Source organism: Myotis davidii, unplaced genomic scaffold (genome assembly GCF_000327345.1).
Source record: "Myotis davidii unplaced genomic scaffold, ASM32734v1 scaffold539, whole genome shotgun sequence".
Classification (NCBI taxonomy): domain Eukaryota; kingdom Metazoa; phylum Chordata; class Mammalia; order Chiroptera; family Vespertilionidae; genus Myotis; species Myotis davidii.
The window spans coordinates 30791-31829 of NW_006290028.1; positions in this window are offsets into that span (position 1 = coordinate 30791).

Below are 1039 nucleotides of genomic sequence, written 5' to 3' on the forward strand. Positions count from 1 at the left end.
GGCCTGGGGAAGGCGTGTGCGCCCCAGCAGGCCACTGGGGGCGGCCGGGTGGGCTGGAACACAGGCCGCTGCCCCCGGGACCTGCCTGGGTGCGCGCTGACCTGACGGCTCCGCGCCCCTCTTCCCCTTACGCCTGGCGACATGCCGGGTGCACTCAGACTTGCCCCCGCCTGCTCCTGGACTGGCCGTGCAGTGAGGAGATGGTTATGTAAAGAGAATTCCCTATTTATTTGACAAAACAATTGCAGTTAATATATTAATGTGAAATAAACCCTGTTTGCACCTTGATTTGTTTGCTGAAAATGTGAAGTAAAATTGAAGTAACTGGACCGTGTGTGGCTGTGTGACCGAGGTGGCCCCTGGGGAGGAGAGCGTCTCTCCGGCTCCAGCTCCGAGGCCCCGGGGGCGGGGAGTGTGCCCTCCTGTGGGAGGCCCTTGTTCTCGCGGCCCATTTGGGCCCAGGAAGCTAAGGCCTCTCCTGTTTCCATTCCCCAGCGGTTACTCAGCCACTGCCCCCCCAAGTCCCCGGGGCTGGTGCCGCCCAGCAGTGCCCTGCAGAAGAGGCCTGGAGGCCCGGCCAGGCTGCCTGTGTGAGGTCCTGTGTCCCTGGCCGCGGTGCTCACCACCCTTGGCAGTGTGGCCGGGCCCGGGCTTGGCCCCAGGAGCTGCTCAGCTCGAGAGAGGGGTGTCACGAGCCGACCAGACTGGCCCCCGGGACGTGCTGGTGCCACCCTCCTGGTGACGCTTAGTGCCCAGGCAGGGGGTAGGAAGGAGCCAGGGTCCATGCCCAAGCCTGTCCTCCCTCCCTCCCACCCCGCCTTGGCCTGGGCTTGGCCTGGGCAGGTCCTGGGCCCTGAGAAAGCCGAGCCCTGAAGTGTCCACTTTCCTGCCTCTGGGACCAAGGTGCCCTCTGGAGGGAGGCCAGGCTCTGCCTCAGCCTCGCCGCCTCTGCCAGCCCAGCTCGGGGCAGCTGCCGGGCTGGCCACCCCCCCACCCCAGGACATTTGAAGGGGCGCCCTCCTGTCCTGTGGGGGCAGGG